The sequence below is a fragment of the Hemitrygon akajei genome, chromosome 5 (assembly GCF_048418815.1).
Source record: "Hemitrygon akajei chromosome 5, sHemAka1.3, whole genome shotgun sequence".
In the NCBI taxonomy this organism is placed as follows: domain Eukaryota; kingdom Metazoa; phylum Chordata; class Chondrichthyes; order Myliobatiformes; family Dasyatidae; genus Hemitrygon; species Hemitrygon akajei.
In genome coordinates this window covers 59,780,324-59,803,572 of record NC_133128.1, presented here as the reverse complement: position 1 = coordinate 59,803,572, position 23,249 = coordinate 59,780,324, and positions in this window count along the sequence as shown.

Genomic DNA, 23,249 nt, shown 5'->3' with positions numbered 1-23,249 from the left:
TGCTGTTTTGGAATGGCTTTATCTTTTACAGTAACATTTTAAAACATAATTATTTTTTTTTTAAAAAGCTTAATCTTAACACCTTTTAAATGACATCATAGACGCTTTTATACTGTTGCAAAGCCTTGGCAACTTTGACACAGGATGAGAGTCTGCACCTGGTCTTATTTCCTGTCAAGGGCAATCAGGACATTCAAGGGGCCTCAGCAGTAAACTATCTGAGATTTTGTTACCAGCAGGGTCAGATTACACTTCACCACATGCTTTCCAGGTGTGTTGTATACATTGCTTGGGTTTCTACATCCAACTCAAGTAAAAGTAGACAGGTAGAAACTGCAGGTGGCATTTACTACATATCAAAAAACACAGACAGAAATTGCAGAATACCTTTGGCTAATAATCAACAATATCTTAAAAATTATTTCCACAAATATACAAAATATTAATTAGGCTCTATTTCTTTTGAATGGTATTCAAGAAGCATGGCTTACAATTTTTATGTACACTTTTTATGAAGAAGAGCCTGTCAACGATGAGAGAGATAAATTAATGTAGGTTAAATGATTGAGTGAAAACGCAACTTAAAGAGATGAGGAATGTGGCAAAAGCAATTAGACAGCATTCATCATCAGCTTCATTATCCATACCAAAGAGACGAAGCTAAAGCATTAGATATACTGCATACACTCAATTTTACTTAATACAATCTGTGATTAAATTTGTATTATTTACAAACAATTATTTATTATCTGATGGGTAATTATAAAAGTGATATGAAATATTTTGATTTATCTTGTGGCAGTGTAGTGCACCATAACACAAAGTTCCAAATCATTATGTTTTCTACTTCTGTACCAAATAAGCATTGGATCTACTCAGCACATTGGTATTCTTATACTTCAAAATGAAATACGTACATTCACTTGAAGACAAACTACAAAATATGAGTCTGATTTTGAATTCTTCTGATTCAAACACAAGTTCAAAGGACACTAAATGGAAAAATCTATGTAATAGCTTGTAGGTATCATGAGGCTGCGGATCACTGAGGCTTGTTGTAGAGCGTAGAGTTTATAGGTTTCTCGAGCACCTGTATTTACTCATTGTTCTTAACACGAGTCGGCAAGCTCTTTGCTTTCCAATTAACGTGATCAGTTAATTGCGGCTGGCAGGGGTTTCCCACATACAATGGTTATTTAAAGAAGATTCTCGTTTAGAGACCTAAGAGTCATGGTGTTGAAGCGGATGATTTGTCTCACTGTGTCGTTCACTCATTCCTCCAACGCTGTGTCTGTGCTCCTATGTGTAACCTCTTGTCTCTCAATGGGGAATCCTCCAACTCTCGCTCGTGGGTCGAATTGTGAGCCTGCCATCTGCCGTTCTTGGGATGAGTCAGAGCCCCAAGATGGAGAAAGCCTGCCATTCCTCTGTACCTGAGTTCTATGAGTGCACACCGTGACTGTAGGAACGTTTTTGGGGACAGCGTGGGGAGATTGGGTTCAGGTTATGGTTTAGGCACAGGGATAAGGGAGAATGAAGACTCAGGGACAGGAGCCAGGTTCAGAGTTCAAATTGAAGTGTTCCACAGTTGAAGGACAGTGATCCTAGAGGTTCTGTCGATAGTAGCTGCAGAGACTAGCAATCCCCAGGTTGGAAGGTTCTGAGTCAGAGGTTCATCTAGGCAGCAGATATGAGGGCCGTTTGTGTCAGGAAGTTGAAACCTGAAGCATTCACAGTCGAGGGTCAGTGATCCTGGAGGTCGGGTGGGCAGGCTCTGAGGAGCCCATTGACCCCCACGTTAGGTAGTTCCCAAACATAAGGCTGTACATGCAGGAATCACAAGCCTGTGATCAACACGTTCTGGGATCAAGGCACGAAGGTCAAACTGGTAGATCAGCAAGTCCTGGGTTTGATAATCAGACGTCAGCGAAGTCCTGAAGGCAAAGCCGAAAATCAAAGTCCAGAGCTTGGTGAGTCCAGATGTAGAATGGCCAAAGGTCAAAGACCAAAGTCAGCAAGTCTGCAGGTAGAATACCATTGGTCGAGTCTATGAGTCTGGGACAGAGACCAGAAATTGGAGACCCAATGTCTGCGAGTCTGAACAGTCCAGGGCTGAATATCACAGGGCTGCCAGACGCAGTGAGAATTCACACAACTGTAGTTTTACTCTGCTTTTCAATGTGTGCATAAAAGGTATTGAACTCAATAATTGAACTCAATTATGCTGTTAGGCTTCTCCTTGTAGGAAGTAATTGCCTGCAGACTCTGCCATTGCTAACGTGCATCCAATCCCAACTCTAACTTCATTGAGAATTGCACTTTTGCTCTTACAATGGCCTTCATAGGTCATACCTGGATTTCTTGGAAGGTTCTAGATCACTAATCTACACAGATCTAGCCCTCAGCTGATTGTGAAGCTCCTGGTTCATCCACAGTATCCATTGCTTCAAACTTGTGTATATCCAGTCGATTCTCAAACACACACACACATTCATGCAGGCCTTGATGACCTTGGTGATGGTTGTGGCATATGCATTCAGATGCAAAGAAGAAATCCTGAATATGACCCAGTCCACTGCTTCAAACATTCTGCAAATGCTAGAAATCAAAATGCTAGGGGAACTCAGCAGGTCAGGTAGCATCTATAACAAAGAATAAAAGTCATTTATTCTATTTCAAAGCAGTCTTCCACCTCCCTTGACCATACATTCATGGCATTCACCACTGGTGCTACGGTCTTCAGCTTCTGCCTGTATACCAGGTGTAGAAATACAGCCCGGTGATCAGACTTGCCAAAGTGTGTGTGTGTGGTAAATGCCAGGCCAGATACTTCTCCAAAAGAAAGCTTTACACAGTTATAAATAATCAATTTCAGAATAGCCTTGGCAAGTCAAATCCTTCTGACAGTCATCACATCACTTTTCAATAAAACATTTGGATCACCATTTTCTATTATATAAAACTGAAGGGAATATTTAAATTTGAAAAAATTGCAATGGCCTAAATAATGATGCAGGAGCTCATGAAATGGCAACCGCCAGTGAGATTAAGTCACAGCATTCAGCTTTTTCCCATTTTCTCAGTAGCGAATTGCTGAAACTGCATACTGAAAATGTTGTAACATGGAAACAGGGCATCTGAGACCTGAATGAATGTACAAAGCAACAAATGACATGCCAAGGTAGAATAACAGACTAAAATTATTCTGTGGTATTGTGGTCAGGCATTATGGGTAACTGATATTAACTTCAGAAGACTATCATTATATTGAGCTATTCACTGCTTCGTACTTAACATGCACCATGTGATTTGACACATAATAAATAATGTATGTACTGAATGGAAAGTATTTCTTGTGCAACATAGTTCTGTCTGGAGGGTTCAGCTTTGACACAGATGATTTAATAATTACAATCACAGTTTCTATAATTCCTCAGGCCTAACAGATTAACAGATCTATTCTCATATGTATACCCTTCTAAATTTGTCATTTTAATAAGGGAATGCTTTTTAAAGAGATATAAATGCTTAATAGCACCGATATAAGTGAGCTGGAACTGGGCAACTTCAATCAAATAAAGTTCTTGCATGACCATCCACCCTGAGTTCACTTCATCCATTAATTTAGCTGGGGAAACTCAACCATCGTGTTCTCCGCCCTCATTGGTCTGTCTCACAACGTGATGTCCTACTTGCTACGTCACTGCAGCAATATCCAACCCATCTGAGCCCTACTAATCAAAGGGAATTCACCCAAAGAAGCACTTCAAGAGCTTCTGTCATCATGAAAGGGGCAGCAAATATTCTATCAATACCTGATACATGGATGATTACGTTCCATAGATCTGAGATTCGCAATTTTGCCATGTAGCATACCTAGGCAATACATTATTGCTCCCCCACAGACTTGAACTAAATTGGCATGGATCACCTGTTCAGTTCAGCTTTACCATGAATCTTTAAGCACAGAAGAATTACTAGCCCAATGATCTCTTTTAATTAAGTTCTAAAAGCTTTTTAATTACTCAACATATTGAGGAAGGGCACTGAGGTAGAAATTCATTATCAGCTGCTTGCATTAACTATGCCTTATGGTTGCAACTGCATGTTGAACACTTTGTCCAAAACACTGTTCTAATGTAACAAACTTCTGCAGTGGATCACAATATGGAACTATTTCTGTGACTTAATCTAATTTCTTTTATTGAAATATAGATTACAAGGAATCTGCTAAATAGTCACATGGAAAGGTAAATACTATAGATGTTAGTTATTTAAATTAGAATTTAAAAGTAGAGGCTGGAAGCATTCAGCAGTTTAGACTGAAAACTCAGGGAAAGAAACTGATTCAATTTTTCAGGTAAATTTCCATCCATGAGAAATAGAAGCAATCTACAACTTTTAAGAAAGTACAAAATCAGGAGAAAGGCAATAATGGAATAAAAAGCAAGTGAAAAGTACATATCATGTCTTCTTCCCACTCTGTTATTCTGCTTTAGTAATTAACAGCTCCTCAGAAATTAACCTTATCCCATTATCATTTCCTTTCACCTTACACCACCATTAATTTTGATGTTTTGTCATATGCCCTTCACCCTGTCATGCTTCAGGATTTTTCTTAATTTAATTCCAAAATAATGGCACCATCTTTCTAAAGAAGGGTTGTTATGATCTGAAATGTGAACATTTACCTCAGAAGAATGCTAAAATTCCAGATAAAACATTGAATTCCTTATTGTCCCACAGCTTAATATTATAACCACTCCAGATGTTTGGACTCTCTTCAGACCTAACAGTGAAGTACAAACTTCCTGGAGTTACCTTCCAGAACTCTAGGAAATCCAACACAAAACCTGCAGCAGGTGGACTTTGTTTTCCTTCAATGAAGAGGAATGTTTGAGAGCGTCAAAAGTAAATTTTAGGTGTTTGAATTAACTGTGTGTATCTGAATATATTTCACTATATGAAAGGTTTTCTGGTGTTTTATTTTGATGTTTTAAAACATGATGTTCAATTTCTAACAGCTTTTTTTGGGGGGGTATTTTTGGATATTCACAGAAATTCAAGCTGTTTCACAGCTTTTACCAGCTAGTTCAAACCCTGTGGATGATATTTTATTGGCTGCCAGTGTTTTGGGGACAGAGGGTATCATTTTGGAACAGTAATGTCATGAAATCAGAAGTCATATTAAGTTTGAAGAACAGGGATGTGGAAGAGGTCATGGTCAGGCTGGAGGGAAGGCCTCCATTCTGTGCTTCGCATTCAAAGGCCAACACCATAGACGGGGAATAAAGGACATCCAGAGTCTGGGCCTCCACTCCGCAGTTGAAGGCCAGCAATGTGGATGTAGGTGAAGACCATCTGCAGTCTAAACCTTCGTTCCACACTCAAGGGCCATTGATGTGGTCATGGGTCAAAGCACATTTGTAGTCTAGGACTCCATTCCACAGATGAAGGCTAGTTCAAGCCTAAAGAATAGGGGCCCATCTTCAGATAGTTAGGGGATAAATATTGAATACTGATACCCAAAAGTCAATTGGAAGTCTGGAAGTTGAGATTTGATGGTTGAAGCTTGGAGACTAGAGACGGGAGTCCTGTCCTCCAGATGCACAACTGCCCATGAGCGTGGGTGGGTGGTAGGGAGGGACAGGGCTTGATTTGCTGTTGTTGTTTTATTGTTTATTTTGTTCTGTTTTGTTCTGCTGAGCATTGTGGGCACATTATGTTGGTGACACTTGCAAGTTACCCTCAGCACATCCCTTGTTGTCTTGGTTGTTAACACAAATGACATATTTTATTGTATGTTTTGATGTATATGGGATAAATAAAACTGAATCTAATGAAATAATCAGTACCGTTGTGACATACTATCTGAAAGCACTGTGCATCTAGTATGGTATAAAACCAGCTTCACTAAAAACGGTAGAATCTACTAAAGAAGAGGGCAGGCTAGGTGGGGAGCTTGATATTCACAGGAAACTCCAAGATAATATAATGACATACACTACAATCTTAAGTTATGTGCAGCCAAAACTACATAAGACTCTGATTTTATGTTATATTTTTATATTTTATAAATTATTATTTATTTACACATGTTGATAATCTACTGGTTGGATAATGAAAAAGTGGAAAATAGAAATTGAATTAGCTCAAATACTATAAACTTATTTGCTGAATTATTTTAACTAAGATGGAGCTATGCCTGCCTGTGTCAAAAATAATAACGGCTGTCATTACAAACATGATCAGCTTGATGGTAATCTTCCAGTTTTGATCAGCTAGAATACAGAGTAGAATTACCCAGAAATGTCTTCCTTCTTTGGTCACAAACAAAAGAAAATCTCCAGATGCTGGAATTCCAAGCAACGCGTACGATACGCTGGGGTAACTCAGCAGGCCAGGCAGCATCTACGGAAAGAGAACAGTCAACACTTCAAGCCAAGAACCACTCCTAACCTTGTTACACTATAGTATTCTTTTACAATTTTCCAAGTTGTTCACACGTCTTGTGTGTCCAGTGCATAAAGAGTTATAATTATGTAGGACAAGATGGATATAAAATAACTTTGTTATTTTCCATGTTGGCTACTGCTGCATTTACACTGCTTAACTTCTTCAATCAATGAAGCAGCTAAAATGTTCTCCTTTTTGACAGATGTCATAATATTTTACAGATGCCCATGACGCAACCATTTAGCTTTACTTGGATCTTAGGAAGTAATGTACTTAAATCAGACTTCATTTCATGTTAGAAACCTCGTGAGCTTAATGTAGGACATTTAAAAACAAAAGTGTCAACAAACCAGCATACTCATTAAGGTATCATGGAGTCAATTTAATATTTCCCATCAAACAAACTAAACATTAGTTTCATCCACTTATCCACTTAAAATAGTTCTTCATTTAAATGTCAATAAATCAAACTGAAATTTAAAAGCTGTTTCATGATCCCTGTTTGCCTAGAATGGAAATGCATAATTCAGTGTGTGCTTGTAAATTTTTAGTAGTCCAGAGATGAAGTAAGGTTGTAAAGTTACTGTGCGATAATCTACAGGTCTTGACTAATAATTCTAACAATCTCCAAGGGGTTCATTTTCACTTCTTGTTGTTTTTACAACACTGATTAGCATGCAAGCATAAATTATGATTGGCGATATCTATCTTTGCTTTGTTAAAGTAACAGCAACATAGAAATAGGTATAAATTATCCATTCATTTAGTCTCTACTTTCATTAAATAATCTAAATAACCTATGAGACAATTCTATCTACTCCACGGGTCCCTCAATATATGCAGTTACAAAACTTAATCAACTACAGAATTACAATTATAGATTACCACAAAACTATAAGACAAGGGAGCAGAATTAGGCCATACAGCCTTCTCCGCCATTCCATCATAGCTGATTTATAATCCCTCTCAACCTCATTCCTTGTCTTCTCTTTGTAAATTTGATGTCCTTATTAATCAAGAACCTATCAACCTTCACTTTAAATATATCCAATGGCTTAGCCTCTGCAGCCACCTATGGCAATGATTCCACAGATTCATCATTAATTGGCTAAATAAATTCCCCTCATCTCTGTTCTAAAGGGATACTCTTGTATTCTGAGGCTGTACCCTCTGGTACAAGTCTCCTCCACTACAGGAAACATCCTCTCCATGTCTATTCTATCTGGATCTTACAATATTCAATAGGTTTCAATGAGATCCCCCATTATTCTTCCAAACTTCAATGAGTACAGACCCAGGCCATCAAATGCTCCCCATGTGTTAACCCTTTCATTCCCAGGATCATTCTCATGAAACTCCTCTGGACCTTCTCCAATGCCAGCATATCCTTTCCTAGATAAGGGCCCCAAAACTACTAAAAATAATCAATGTGATATGACCAATGTTTTATAAAGCCTCAGTATTATATCCTTCCTCTAATATAATACAGCTCACAAAATGAATGCTAAAAAGGCATTTGCCTTCCTTACCACTGACTCAACCTGCAAGTTAAGTTTTAAGGAATCCTGCACGAGTCCCAAGTCCCTTTGCACCTCTGATTTTTGAATTTGCTACCAGTTTAGAAAATAATCTCTGCCTTTATTCCTTCTACTAAAGTGCATGGCCATACATTTGAACATACTATATTCCACCTGCTACTTCTTTGCTCATTCTCCTAATCTGTCTAAGTTCTTCTGCAGGCGCTCGGCTTCCTCAACATTACCTGCCCCCCCACCCCATCTAGCATCATATTTTCCACAAACTTGACCATCAACTTCATCATCCAAATCACTGACATATAATGTGAAAAGAAGCTGTCCCAACACCAATTCCTGCAGAGTCTCATCAGTCACATTCAGCCAACCAGAAAAGGCCTGCTTTATTCCTACACTTTGCTTCCTTCCCGCCAGCCAATCTTCCAATCATGTTAATATCTTTCCTAAAATCACACGGGCTCTTATTTTGATAAGCAGCCTCATGAGTGGCACCTTGCCAAAGCACTTCTGAAAATCCAAGTAAACAACATCTATTGACTCTCTTTCGTTCAATCCGCCTGTTACTTTCTCAAAGAATTCCAACAGATTTGTCAAGCAAGATTTCTCATTCAGAAAACCATTCTGACTTTGGCCTATTTTATCATGTGCTTCCAAGTACCCCAAAACCTCATCCTTAATAATGGACTCCAACTTCTTACCAATCACTGACATCAGGTGAAATGGCCTATAATTTCATGCTTTTTGCCTCCCTCCCTTCTTAAAGAGTGGAATAACATTTGCAATTTTCCAGTCCTCTGGAATATAATGATTTCTGAAAGATCACGACTAATACCTCCACAGTCCATTCAGCTACCTCTATCAGAATCCTGGGATGTAGATCGCCTTGTACAGGTGACTTACCTACCTTCAGACTTTTCAGATTCCCAAGCACCTTCTCCTGAGTGATGGTAACCACACTGTCTCCTGCCACTCTGAATTGCTGGCAAATTTCAGGTGTCTTCCACAGTGAAACCCGATACAAAGTATTGATTGAATTTATCTGCCATTTCTTTGTCTCCCCATTGCTACCTTTCCAATATTATTTTCCACTAGTCCAATATCCACTTTCACCTCTCCTCCACTCTTAATATACATCTGAAAATCTTTTGGTACCCTCTTTTATATTATTGACCAGTTTACCTTTATATTTCATCTTTTCACTCCTTATTTCCTGTTTAGTTGACTTCTGTAGTTTTTTAAAAGCTTCGCAATCTTCTACTTACCCATTAATGTTTACTACCATACATTCCAGTTAATTGGGCAGCTGTTGAGTTGGGGCAACCCTTAAAGAACAAAAATTACTCAAGAAAGTAGCCGGGATTCTCTTCGTAGATTTGGAGTTTGTTGTGGAATAGTTTTGAAGTCACATTTTGTGGCTGGTAGACACCACATAGTGCTTAGAGCATAATTTGTAAATAGTATCAAAGCATACTTTTTAAATAGTGTCATTTGCATGACACTATTGCTTGTGTTCGAAAAGCAGCAATTTTTGTCACTGATAGGTGGCATGAACTAAGCAGTAAGACAATTCAGAACTGTTTATTTCTCTGCAGTTTCAAGCATTGAGGCTTCGAGATGCCTGAAATGGCTGGAAGTAAAAATGAAACCATTTCACTATTTAAACAGATTACAGGCTATGAAGAATTCGAGGTATTGAGAATCATCCTGAATGTTACAATGGAAATGAAGAATTGGAGATGCAATTGTTAAAAATTGTATGAAGGTAGTCTTTTATCTATACTGGGTGTCTGTGCTGATTTTGTTCATTACCAGTCAATCAAAAGAATGTGGCTGTGTAACTCCTCCATCACTAAATATATGGAACTAATGCACAGTTTTATAGTATTGCAGTAGTATTGACTGTGAATTCTGTGAAGAGTTTGTACATTCTCCATGTGACCGCATGGATTTCCTCCAGGGGCACTGGTTTGCTCCCACATTCCAAAGACGTACGGGCTAATTAGTCACATGACAATTTGTTATTACAAAAAATCGCCTTTATGCAACCCAGATCTGATTCCATACATTGATAACTCCTCAACAATTGAGAGAAGAATTTGAATGGCTAAGTGGGCCATTTTTTTCAGGAACTGAAGTGCTGGCATCAGGAAGCATGTCTCTGTACAACAGGCAGAACTAAAAGCTTTGATTGATGCCTGTAACTTGGCAAAAGGCAGATCACCTAAGATTTACACAGATTCTTGATGTCTTTGGAGATGTTCATGCTTTTGGAAACTTATGGATACAAAGAGGACTTCTTGCAGTGCAGGAACCCCAACCAAGAATGGCCAAATAGTACAAGAACCCATGAGTTTCATACAATTACCATCAGAGTTGCTGTATTAAAATGTAAAAGCCATTCCAAAATGATTACAATGGGAACCCATGAAAATGTATTTACAGATGAAATTGCAGAAAGGGTAGCAGGGGAAGGGGCAAAAGAAATAAAAGATGTAAACGAAATACAAATAACATTGGCAGTGAACCTAGTGACTGGAATCACAGAAATGGAGCTGTGTTCTGTACAACAGACAAACACACACGATATTTGAGAGATGCAAGCTCAATGCCCTAACCGGGAATAATGGTTCTGGATGGAGAACGGTAGGAAGTTAAACAGTGATGGGGTAATAGAAATACAACTCTAGTCGTAAACTAGTAGCTCCAAAGAACAGGGTTTCCCTTCCTCCAACATTGATGCTGCTCTCACCTACATCTCCTCCATTTCCAGAACATCCACCCTTACCTCATTTTTCCATTGCCTTAAGTGATAAGAGTTCTCCTTGTCCTTACCAGTCTCCACATCCAACCCATCATTCTCCTCAGCTTCTACCATCTCCAAAGGGATGCTTCCACCAAACACATCTTTACCTCCCCCACTCTCTCTGCCTTCCACTGGGATCACTCCCTCCATGATTCCCTTGTCCATTCATCTCTCCCCACTAATCTCCCTCCCAACACTTAGCCCTGCAAGCGACCAAAGTTCTACACCTGCCCATTCATCTCTTCCCTTATTTACATTCAGGGCCTCAAACAGTCCTTCCAGGTGAGGCAACACTTTACCTGTGAATCTGCTGGGGTTGCCTATTGTGTCTGGTGCAGCCAGGCTATACATTGGTATAGTCTGTCATAAATTGGAAAACAGCGTTGTTGAGTATCTCTGCTTCATCTGCCAAAAGCAGTACATCCTGGTGGCCAAACCTTTTAATTCCAATTCCTATTCCCATTCTGACAGGACAGTCCATGACCTCCTCTTGTGCCACAATGAGGCCACCCTCAGGGTGGAGGAGTAACACCTTGTATACCATCTGGTTAGCCTCCAAACCAATGTCATGAATATTGATTTCTCCCTCAAGTAAAAATGTATCCAAACTTATATCCACAATTTTAAACCATGCCTCCTGGTCTTAGCCTCCCAAGCAGTGGGAATAATTTCTTAATATCTACCCCATGAATGTCCTGAAAGCTTTGATTAAATTTTACATAATATAATCTCAGTTTCATAATCTCTCCACATGATATAACATCCAGGATCCAGATATCTTTGTGGTAAAATCTATACTTCCAATGTCAGGATTGGATTAGCTTTGGTACAGTACATCAAAACATTTTGTGAAAAGTGTACTATCAGTTCAAAAACCAAGAAACGATTAAAGACATTACTAATTTACCTTTTCTGAAGTACATTGTGGTAAACTATCACTGCAAACAATGAAGAGACGAGCGAAGATGAAGTGAATTAGAGGGATGACCCATGCTGGTGCTGTGTCCGGAGAGCTGCCTCATAGAGATTAGAAATGGGGGTCAAAAAGGTCCAAGAACTCAAACTGACTCATGGAAAAGACCAGAGACGAGGTGCAAGGTTATGAATGTCTCAATTTCAAAGCCACAAGGAAGATTAAAGCATCGAGGTAAATGTAGAGGGGGTCAGTGATTGCCCTCAATGGAGGTCACTGGTGCGACGACGGTCAGCAGCCAGATCATTGCGTTTGGACCTAAGTCAGCGGTCACTCTTTTCAGATGGACTGTGTTTGTGCAGCCATTCTCCTCATTTGCAGATGAGACAATGTTTCTGATTTTCTGAAATTTATGTGATTATTGGACTGTATTTTACATTAGTTTCCTTCATTTTTGGGGGGTATTTTCTTTCTTGTGGCCAATTGGCAGGTGGATGATCGGTTTTTTTTTGTGCGTAGGGAGTGTGTGGAGGGGTAAGGGTTTTGATGCTGCTGTCACTGTTCTTTTCTGCAAGTGAGGGTATCAGGGATTGTTATTGTGGCTGTTTTTTTGTGAATGAAAGGGTTGGGGATTGTTATTGTCACTGTTTTTTTCTGCAGGTGGGGGTTTGGGGATTAAGATTGTCGCTGTTTTTTCTGCTGGGAGGGGTGGGGGATTTGATGCTATTGTCGCTGCTTTTTTTCTGCAGGGAAAGGACGAGGGATTTTGGGGTCTGCGAGTTTTATTTCTTTTATTTTCATGCCAGTGGGGAGTCAATGTCTTTCCTTTCATCAGCTCCCATGGTCTTTCTGTATTTCATGACTATCTGGAGAAGACAAATATCAGAGTTGTATTATACATACATACTTTGACAATAAGATGAAACATTAAACCTTTGAACCTTTTTGAATCATTGAAATATAATTTGACTTTGGAACTTTGATATGTGTTGATTGTGTCAAGAACCAGTATAATCCAAGGATGTGTTGAGGGCAGCCTGCAAGTGTTACCATGCTTCTGGTGCTAATATAACAGGACCACAAATTACTAAACCTGATTAATCTGTACGCCATCAGCATATCCAGCCAGCAGCGGAAAATGAACCATGATCACTGGTGCTGTAAAGCATTACACCAGCCATGCCCTAAACATGTCATTCCTTAGGTTTGGAACTTAGGATTGTTTATTGCACTGAAGACCTTCATTTAATTATCAGGTTGCTTTCTTCTCTTTGCAGTCCCGTTCCAGCAAAAAAAGATATACTGGCTTTTCTGATTATTTTCTGTTGATCTCCATGATATTTTAATAATCAATGCAAATGAAGTCCTAAATCTATTTGATAGATAGATAGATAGATACTTTATTCATCCCCATGGGGAAATTCAACTTTTTTTCCAATGTCCCATACACTTGTTGTAGCAAAACTAATTACATACAATACTTAACTCAGTAAAAAAATATGATATGCATCTAAATCACTATCTCAAAAAGCATTAATAATAGCTTTTAAAAAGTTCTTAAGTCCTGGCGGTTGAATTGTAAAGCCTAATGGCATTGGGGAGTATTGACCTCTTCATCCTGTCTGAGGAGCATTGCATCGATAGTAACCTGTCGCTGAAACTGCTTCTCTGTCTCTGGATGGTGCTATGTAGAGGATGTTCAGAGTTTTCCATAATTGACCGTAGCCTACTCAGCGCCCTTCGCTCAGCTACCGATGTTAAACTCTCCAGTACTTTGCCCACGACAGAGCCCGCCTTCCTTACCAGCTTATTAAGACGTGAGGCGTCCCTCTTCTTAACGCTTCCTCCCCAACACGCCACCACAAAGAAGAGGGCGCTCTCCACAACTGACCTATAGAACATCTTCAGCATCTCACTACAGACATTGAATGACGCCAACCTTCTAAGGAAGTACAGTCGACTCTGTGCCTTCCTGCACAAGGCATCTGTGTTGGCAGTCCAGTCTAGCTTCTCGTCTAACTGTACTCCCAGATACTTGTAGGTCTTAACCTGCTCCACACATTCTCCATTAATGATCACTGGCTCCATCTGAGGCCTAGATCTCCTAAAGTCCACCACCATCTCCTTGGTCTTGGTGATATTGAGACGCAGGTAGTTTGAGTTGCACCATATCACAAAGTCCTGTATCAGTTTCCTATACTCCTCCTCCTGTCCATTCCTGACACACCCCACTATGGCCGTGTCATCAGCGAACTTCTGTCTGGTTTTGAGTCTGGTTTGCAGATTTTTGTCACTAAGCAAATATATTGTATCTTTTTTAGATCCAAAGTTGATGACCTTCATTTGCCTTATAAATTAATTTTCCATAGTTTTGCCCATTAACTTAAGCTACTAATAGTTCTTTAGAATTCAATGATTCTATTTATATTACTAATCGTGCCATTTATCTTTATGATATTGGTAAACTTGTATACGTTCCTTTCTATTTCAACATTTAAATCATTTAGTAATGATATCAATATGAATTTATTGTGGATGACTTCTGCTCACGTCCAACCTATTTGAATACCTGCCCACTAATCCACTTTATCTTCATGATTGTCTAATTTTCTGGTCATAACACTAACTTACCTCAATTTCTAAAGCTTCAGTTTTAGTCAACAATCTCTAATAAGATTTTATTTAATAAAATTCAAAGATAACATCAAAAGACATGTTTCTATACACTCTTTTGATCATAAGATTCAATCAGCTTGGCAGTTATGATTTTCTCTTTGTGCTCCATGTTGGCATTCCTTTAGAGGTAAGCCCTGGCAACAGTAGCTTGGGTCCTAGGTCCATGGTTCCTGGTTTCTCTCTCTCACATTCCTTGAGAGACACTTCAACAATTTTTTTTTCATTCTAAGAAACATCTGGAATCCTTAAGTACTGGAACTGAAGCTAGGCAGCCATTATATAACCTTGTACTTTTATCCATTTCTGCTGTTTATCTTGTATTAGTTTTGGTCAGTCCATGTTCACAACCTGGATTACTTAAGGATGGCTGAGTACGACATAATGGTTCCCCAGCAGTGGATGACATATCTGAGTGCTGGGGTTGTCTCAGTGTTGGGGCTTTCTCAGTGTAGAGAATATCTGAGAATATCTCAGAGGGGATGTATCTGCATAGGGGCCATCTCAACAGAAAGCCCCAGCACTAAGTTATCCACAATACTTTGAATATGTCCTCCACTGAGACTGTGGCAGAACTGACTTAGTACTGCCAGACTGCTGTACACTTGGAACAGCACCAGCAGTCAGAAGTACCCTCACCAGGCTCACAACCTTCTTATACTGTTACTTTTTATTAATTCACTAAATCTCTGGCAGTTTATAAATTTAATAACCACTGAATAACCATTGGAAATCATAAGTATGTGGTAACACTTGTAACCATGTAGAGAAAAAAAATCCATGCAGAAGCATTTTAAATCCCACTAAAATCACTTGAAAACATTGAAACTAACATAAAGAAAAATAATATATTGCCCTATTTAACTTTCTCCTTGCAGCTGATGTCTCACATTCATTTCAATGATACTGTTGTGCTTGTGCCAGAGGACTGGCAAGCCAGCAGAGATTTGTGGTGTGCCTTTGGAACCCTTGGAGAGTCCACCAGTGTAGCACAAAAGAAGCTGGCAGCGGGACAATAATTCTACTACTTGCTTGGGCCCACACTAGCACTGACAAACTGACAAACAGGACTTGAGGGAAAAATTGGGTAAGTAATATAGTGCTCTATAGGAAAGAAGATCTTGGCTCTTTCTCTATGTCTTGGGAATCTCAGGAAACAATGTTAATGGTCTGTTTCAACAGCTGCCCTTGATGGTTACTGAGTGGCTTTATGAGTAACTGGTTTAATCTGGCTTTTTGATCTCTGTTAGCAGTTGTCACCACCTGCTGTTTGCTACAGCTCGATGAAACACTTGGTGGAACAATCAGTGTCAATAAACATTTCAAACTGCTAATAATTTGTGCTCTTTTTTTTGATTATATGCAGGGGCAAACTTTGAGTTCTCCGTCCATAATTTTTCTTCATTTCTGTACAAGCTTTACAAACCAAGGTAAACTATTTCTGCCAGGGCACTCTTAAAAAAACTTCCCAATAGTTTATTGGCATTCTGAGTAACTGGAGTTAAAATGGAAAAAAAAGATATTGGACTACAAAGTTTACTCTCTCTGGCTTTTAAAATGCAAGAGTGGTGTTGGGTGTAGATAAGAAATAAAAAGGCAAGGGTTCACTTTTGTAGTGGAGTACAGGCTCCACAGTTAATTACAGTAAATAATAGTGACAGAATTAAGAAACAATAGGACTTTGTCAGAAACAGAGGGTAGTAACCATTGGGATTTTAATTTATATATTGATTGGAAAAATCAGCTGTAAAATGGAGTTTGGGATGATGAATTCACAGAGCTTTCAGACAACTTTCCACAATGGCACATTCCAGAGTAAACCAAAGAGCACATTATGGTAAACCTGCTATTGCGCTGTGAGATAGGATTAATTAATGACTTCATCATGAAGGCATTCCTAGTTAGCGGCAATTAAATGGCTGGATTTCACATTCAGCTCGAAGAAGAAAAGAATGGGTCAAAAAAATCAGTCTTTTAAATTTAAATAAGGACAACTGAAAGCAGACACAGCTAAAGTGAACTGAGAAATTAAGCTAAAGAGATCTGAAAATTAAGTTGCAGTCGTAAATATTTAAGGCAATCTTTCAGAATATACACAGAAGAAAGAAAAGTTCCAATGGAAGTATCTGATATCCAAGGTTAGCTTAAAAAAATTAAAGATAATATCAAATTGATAAAAGAATACATACAGTGGCATGCAAAGGTTTGGGCACCGCTGGTCAAAATTTCTGTTACTGTGAATAGCTAAGCAAGTAAAAGATGACCTGATTTCCAAATGGCAAAAAGTTAAAGATGACATATTTCTTTAATATTTTAAGCAAGATTACATTTTATTTCCATCTTTTACAGTTTCAAAATAACAAAAAGGAAAAGGGCCCAAAGCAAAAGTTTGGACACCCTGCATGGTCAGTACTTAATAACACCCCCTTTGGCAAGTTTCACAGCTTGTAAACGCTTCCTGTAGCCAGCTAAGAGTCTTTCAATTCTTGTTTGGGGAATTTTTGCCCATTCTTCCTTGCAAAAGTCTTCTAGTTCTCTGAGATTCTTGGGCAGTATTGCATGCACTGCTCTTTTGAGGTCTATCCACAGATTTTCGATGATGCTTAGGTTGGGGGGCTGTGAGGGCCATGGCAAAACCTTCAGCTTGCGCCTCTTGAGGTAGTCCATTGGAGATTTTGAGCTATGTTTAGGATCATTATCCTGTTGTAGAAACCATCCTCGTTTCATCTTCAGCTTTTTTACAGAGGGTGTGATGTTTGCTTACAGAATTTCTGGTATTTAATTGAATTCATTCTTCCTTCTACCACTGAAATTTTCCCTGTGCCACTGGCTGCAACACAAGCCCAAAGCATGATCGATCCACCCCGTTGCTTAACAGTTGGAGAGGTGTTCATTTCATGAAATTCTGCACCTTTTTTTCTCCAAACGTACCTTTGCTCATTGAGGCCAAAAAGTTCTATTTCAATTTCATCAGTCCACAGGACTTGTTTTCAGAATGCATCAGGCTTGTTTAGATGTTCCTTTGCTAACTTCTGATGCTGAATTTTGTGGTGAGGATGCAGGAAATATTTTCTTCTGATGACTCTTCCATGAAGGTCATATTTGTGGAGGTGTCGCTGCACAGTGGAACAGTGAACCACCACTCCAGAGTCTGCTAAATCTTCCTGAAGGTCTTTTGCAGTCAAACGGTGGTTTTGATTTGCCTCTCTAGCAATCCTACAAACAGTTCTCTTGGAAAGTTTTCTTGGTCTTCCAGACCTCAACTTGACCTCCACTGTTCCTGTTAACTACCATTTCTTAATTACATTACGAACTGAGGAAACGGCTACCTGAAAATGTTTTGCTATCTTCTTATAGCCTTCTTCTGCTTTGTGGGCATCATTTATTTTAATTTTCAAAGTGCTAGTCAGCTACTTAGAGGAGCCCATGGCTGCTGATTGTTGGGACAAGGTTTGAGGAATCAGGGTATTTATAAAGCTTTGAAATTTGCATCACCTGGTCTTGCCTAATGATGTCTGTGAACAAGCTATAGCCCTTAAAAGCTAATTAAGGTCTGAGACTTTGGTAAAAATTATCTGAGCGCTCAAATCTCTAGGGGTGCCCAATCTTTTGCATGGTGCTCCTTTCCTTTTTTCACTCTAAAATTGTACAAAACAGAAATAATGCACTAATCTTGCTTAAAATGTTGAAAAGAATGTTTCATCTTTAGCATTATGACTTTTGGAGATCAGTTCATCTTCTACTCACTTAACTATTCATAGTAACAGAAATTTTGACCGGGGTGCCCAAACTTTTGCATGCCACTGTACTTGAGCAAAGACAGGTAGCGGATCAGAAGATTAAATAGAATTAAAAAGGACTAAAAGATTAATAAGGAAGAAAAATGGAGTTTGAAGTAAAGCCAGGAGTTTAAAAACAGCTGGTAGGGTTTCGATGCATATTTTTAAAAACAGGTTGACAAAATAGATACATAGAAATCAAACTTCAGGAAATATGAACAGAAAACAAGGAGGGGAAATAACACCCTGGTCACAAAGTTACACACAGACAATGCTGCAGGAACTCAGCAGGTGAGGCAGCATCTATGGAAAAGAGTACAGTCATCGTTTTGGGCCAACACCCTTCATTAAGACTGGAGAAAAAAGAGATGAGTGTGATCTATGTTCTCAAGGTTTCCTAGTGCTTCTTGGGAAGGTTTAAAGAACAAACTGATGAGAACCACAGCATAAAGGAAATGGATGCAAAGTTTCAAGTCAAGAAAGATGGTATAACAAGTCAGATTGAAAGGAAAAAACAGCTTGACACAGGCTGATAAACATGGTGGGACTGATGTGAAATGAGTATATTTCAATACTATTAGTATTTTGTGGAAGGAGTTTGAGCTTTCAGTCTTAATCAGTATAAGGAATTACCATGTTGTTGCCTTTACAGAGATATGGTTGTGTGAGGAATAGAACTGACTGCTCAATGTTCCTGGTTTTCATTGGTTTGGATGTGATAGAATGGAGGCTAAAAGAGGTGGCGGGGTTGTACTACTGATATATGAAGGTGTCACAGAAGACATATAGTAAGGCTCTGTCAAGTAACATGGAGGTGCTTTGACTCAAAAACAGAGCAGTGGAGACAATTTAGCAATAAACAATATTTTACTAATAAACTGCAAAATATCAGCCATGAGGTGCCTCAAAGCAAGAGAGAACACAACAAGGCAACAATATAACTGAACATTAGGAGCGATTGATTGAGGCTGGCTGGTTCAATTGGTGAACAAAGAACTGTGATGAGAGCTGGGTTTAAATAGGCTGCAGGTGATGAGTCAGAAGCAAGAGGCAGGTGACTAATGTGAGCCAGTTGGAGACAAGGAGGTGCCTGGCTGTGCAGGCCTGACAGGATTCTCCATCCTATGACTGACTCCCAATGGCCCAAAATGTTCCAAGATGAAACTGGATGGCACCCAAGACCTCTCCTCCAGGCCATACACTTCTGAATCAACCAGGTACTACACACCCTATCTACAATGACATAAATCCATCAACTGGCAACTTTCTATATTGGACTCTATGTGTTCACCTATCACAAATTTCCTGCTGCATTGGAATCCACCAGAATATCCCATGCATGTAGAGATATCAGGTTTTGGAGGAGGTCAAAGATGCTGAATTGGGCTATGTAGCTGGAATAGGAGCTGAGGGGGTGGTGGGCAGCTTACCAGATAGAAGGCCCCTTGTCTCTACCTGGTGGTGCCATTTTCCTGGATGCAGTAGGCATTTGATGCATGGGTGATTAACGGCTCTGCAGTAAGCATGCAAGTAGTTTCTCACCAATGCATATGCTCTTGGTGGGGCGAGGGGAGCAGTTTTAAGGGAATTCTCCTTACTGCATGGGCTTTGAAGGCACTGACGATGATGGTCCTGCAGCCTGATATTTCTGGGAATGGAACTGCATTTCTGGCTGGGGATCTGAAGGCACATTCCAGAAGGCATTTGTCAATTTGGAGGGATAGGTTTAAGAGGCTTGAGGTTGATGAGCATTTCCTGGGTAGAGAGCTCATCCTTCAAGTGCTCCAAGAGGTCGTGATGGTAATGGGCCAACAGCACTTGTACATTCCAGCCCTGCTCCACCATGACAGCCCTGAATTCCACAGTGTATCCCTGCACCGAGCATGAGATTGGACCTATGTGAAGTATCCGAGCCACTGACCCCTTCTACTTCCCTGATGTCAAAAACCTGGCACATCTCGGGAGTGAATTCCTCATATTCATTGCAAATTGTAGTTTTATTGTCCCAGTTACGGTTGACTCAGGTTAGAGCTCGCCAGTCAGGAGAGAGATAATGAAGGCAATTCTGGCTCGGTTGTTAGAATACAGAGACGGCTGGAGCTTGATGTGTAAGACACACTGGAAGAGGAAGTTGTGGCATTGGGTTGGAGATCCTTTGAAGTATTTGGGCACCAGAATTTGGGGCTCTGAGAGACAGAATGTTGACTGGCACAGGGTTGCTGTATTGAGATTGAGAGTTGGTTGAGTGGCGAGCAGATGGTCAATGGTTTCCTGTTGCTGCTGGATCACGTGCTCCTTTCAACAGACAGCTTCTTTCTGGCAAACATACGTTGCTGTGTCAATCATTGGTTCACCCATCCCATCAGGAAATGCAGATGAGGCTTGACCCAAAGGCAGAGCAGCTGAGACAATTGAGCAGTAAACAACATTTTACTAATAAACTGCAAAATAACAGCCGCAAGTGGCCACCAAACCAGAGAGAACAGATCATTAAAACAACAAAGTAAGTTGTTGTGGCTGGCTGGTTTGATGGGTGAACAAAGATCTATGGATGACAGCTGGGTTTAAATAGGTTGCAAGTGATGAGTTGGAGATGAATGGCAGGTGACTCCAGTTAGCAGGGTGAAGACCGGGAGGTGCTTGCCTACACAGGGCTGACAGGCTCGTCCACAGAGACAATTTGAGAGAGGCTCAGAAATAAGAAAAGGTGCAATTACACTGAGAGAATTATAGTATAGGTCCCACAATAGTCACCAGAAGATGGAGGAAGAGATATGTAAGGGGATTAGCTTCGCCAATACAAGAGGCTTTGATGGGTGTGATTTCTTCAGTGCTTACAAGAGGGTTCTTGAAAAAGCATATGGAGAGTGCAATTACAAGAGAGAGCATAGAAACATAGAAAACCTACAGCACAATTCAGGCCCTTCGGCCCACAAAGTTGCGCCAAACATGTCCTTACCTTGAAATTACTAGGCTTACCTATAGCCCTCTATTTTACTAAGTTCCATGTACCTATCTAAAAGTCTCTTAAAAGACCCTATCGTATCTGCCTCCATCATCTTTGCCAGCAGCCCATTCCACACACTCACCACTCACTGAGTAAAAAGCTTACCCCTGACATCTCCTCTGTACATACTTCCCAGCACCTTAAACCTGTGTCCTCTTGTGGCAACCATTTCAGCCCTGTGAAAAAGCCTCGGCCATCACACGATCAATGCCTCTCATCATCTTTTACACCTCTATCAGGTCACCTCTCATCCTCCTTCGCTCCAAAGAGAGAAGGCTGAGTTCACTCAACTTATTCTTATAAGGCATGCTCCCCAATCCAGGCAACATCCTTGTAAATCTCCTCTGCATTCTTTCTATTGCTTCCATGACCTTCCTGTAGTGAGGTGACCAGAACTGAGCACAGTACTCCAAGTGGGGTCCTAACAGGGTCCTATATAGCTTTCAACATTACCTCTCAGCTCGTAAATTTAATTCCATGATTGATGAAGGCCAATATACCATACGCCTTCGTAACCACAGAGTCAACCTGCACAGCTGCTTTGAGTGTCCTATGGACTCAGACCCCAAGATTCCTCTGATCCTCTACACTAACAAGAGTCTTACCATTAATACTATATTCTGCCATCATATTTGACCTATCAAAATGAACCACTTCACACTTATCTGGGTTGAACTCCATCTGCCATTTCTCAGCCCAGTTTTGCATCCTATTAGGCTTAGTTTTGGAAAATGGGGTAAGCAAGATTACAAACCTAATAGTGGGTGAACATTTTAGGACTAGCAACCAAACTTTTAAGTTTGTAAGGTTTATAAGTAAGGATATAATTAGATCTCTGGAAGAAGTAAATAAATTAGTGGTGGGCAAATTATGACAAGTTAAGTCAGGTTCTAAGTGTGTTGCCTGGGAACAGCTGATATTGGACAAGTCCATGTCTGACTCCTGGGAGACAGTTGAAGATCAGCAGATCAGTGCTCAGCATTGACATGTTCCGGTAAGGAGTATGGCAAAGAACGTAATGTAAGGAAACATTAGATGAGCCAAGGTTTTCCTTACCTTACAGGATTTAGATTATGGAATGTAAAGATGGCAGGATACTATTCAAGCAGGTGATTAGGAAGGCCAAAGGTGGCCAAGAAAAAGTCCGTGGCAAACAAGATCAAGGCAAATCCCGAGGTATATTAAGAAAATGAAGATAACAGGAGAAGTTAGGTCTATTCAAGAATAAAAGGGGGAATTTGTGCTTGGAGTCTGAGTAAGTGGCTTAAGTTCATTGCATCAGTATTTACTAAGGTGAAGGGATTGGAGAATATTGAAAACAGTGTAGGGGCTGGAAAATTTGGGGTTAAAGAGGAGGTCATGCTGCATCTCCTGAAAAGCATTAAGGTGCATAACACACTGTGGCATGATGGTATATATCCCAGGATATTGAAAGAAGCAACTGGGGAGATTGCTGAGGCTTTGACAAAAATATGTTAGGCCCTTATTAGCAACAGCACATGTCCCAGGGGACTGGAGAGTCATAAATGGTGAGCCTTTGTCCAAGATATGAAATAAGGATAAACCAGGTAATGATAGGCCAGAGAGTCTCACATCAGTGGTGGGGAAGCTATTGAAGAGGAGACTAAGGAATAGGTTTTATCCGGATTTTGAAAAGTGTGACCTGCTTGAAGTCCACATGGCTTTGTGTGGGGTAGATTATGCCCTACAAACCTGACTGATGTTTTGAGAAGGTTAAAAAGGTTCTTGATAAGGCCGAGACAGTGGGTGTTACTTACATGATTTTAGTAAGGCACTTGATAAGGTCCCTAATGGTAGGCTGATTCCAAAGATAATGATAGATGAGATTCAAGGTGAAAAACTTACCTCTGACATCCCCCTTGTACCTGCATCCAAGCACCTTAAGACTATGTCCCCTTGTGTTAGCTATTTCAGCCCTGGAAAAAGCTTCTGGCTATCCACACAATCAATGACTCTCATCATCTTATACATCTATCAGGTCACCTCTCATCTTCCATTGCTCCAAGGAGTAAAGGCCAATTTCACTCAACCTATTCTCATAAGGCTTGCTCCCTAATCCAGG